Source organism: Penaeus monodon, chromosome 22 (genome assembly GCF_015228065.2).
Source record: "Penaeus monodon isolate SGIC_2016 chromosome 22, NSTDA_Pmon_1, whole genome shotgun sequence".
Taxonomy (NCBI): domain Eukaryota; kingdom Metazoa; phylum Arthropoda; class Malacostraca; order Decapoda; family Penaeidae; genus Penaeus; species Penaeus monodon.
In genome coordinates this window covers 29,402,510-29,403,485 of record NC_051407.1, presented here as the reverse complement: position 1 = coordinate 29,403,485, position 976 = coordinate 29,402,510, and positions in this window count along the sequence as shown.

Below are 976 nucleotides of genomic sequence, written 5' to 3'. Positions count from 1 at the left end.
AAAGTGCAGAGATAATCAGAAACGGTTAGAGTAACAAACGGTTCGTAGTTACCAGGTGGCCTTTAATTGTTACTTTATTCGTTGAAAATAACCATTTAGAAAGCGTCACATTCTGAAACTAAAATAGAGATTTTTTTTTACTAAATCTACGGACACACATTGCAGGTTCTTTCGTGCCCCTCTCTCTATTACTCCATAAGCATTCTCAAAGTAACTTTGACATGCCTTTGAAGTCAAACTGCTGGACATGAATACTACCTCCCATCTCAAACTAGCTTCCCGAGTTCTCTCCTTAAATCTTCATTTTACATTCCTTTGTTCTTGGAAGTCGGTACCAATACACTTTCCTCCATTCACTGGGAATCTTTTCAAACTTCATGAACTTGTTAAACATTCTTTTTTAAAGGGTTTTAAACGGCCCATTTCTCCTAGACTTTCCCTATGGTTCTATTTGGGTACATCGTCTGGAAAAAACCTTTCCGTTTTCATTCTACCATAGTTTTTCTCACCTTTCTTTTTTAATCGGTTCTCTATCCCTATTTACAGTCTCTACCACTCCGACCTTCTCTTCTTTCCATCTCTTCTAGCCATCTTCCAATCTTTTCAAACACTCTACTCAGCTGTCAGTATGTTTTCATTTAAAAATTTTTATCAACTCACTTGGATATCTTTTCAATCCGGTCCCTCTGTTTGATTGAACGGTATAGGTTTTGATTTCAAACGATCATACTTTCATATGCCTTCTGTATTGAAGCTGCTAATTTTTTTTCCACTCCTTGTCTTATGCCCTTTATTTCCTTATCTCCTTACGGGGCCCTTTCCTTCATCCCCTAATTTCTTTTTTCTATAAAATTTTTAAAGGCATCTTTACCCAACACCGTGTTTCTGTATTTTCTTTTCACTACCCGGAGGGGCGCTGCAAGAAACCTTCCTTAGTATTTCCCTTAATCCTTGCTGTACTGTCCAACAATGGCAA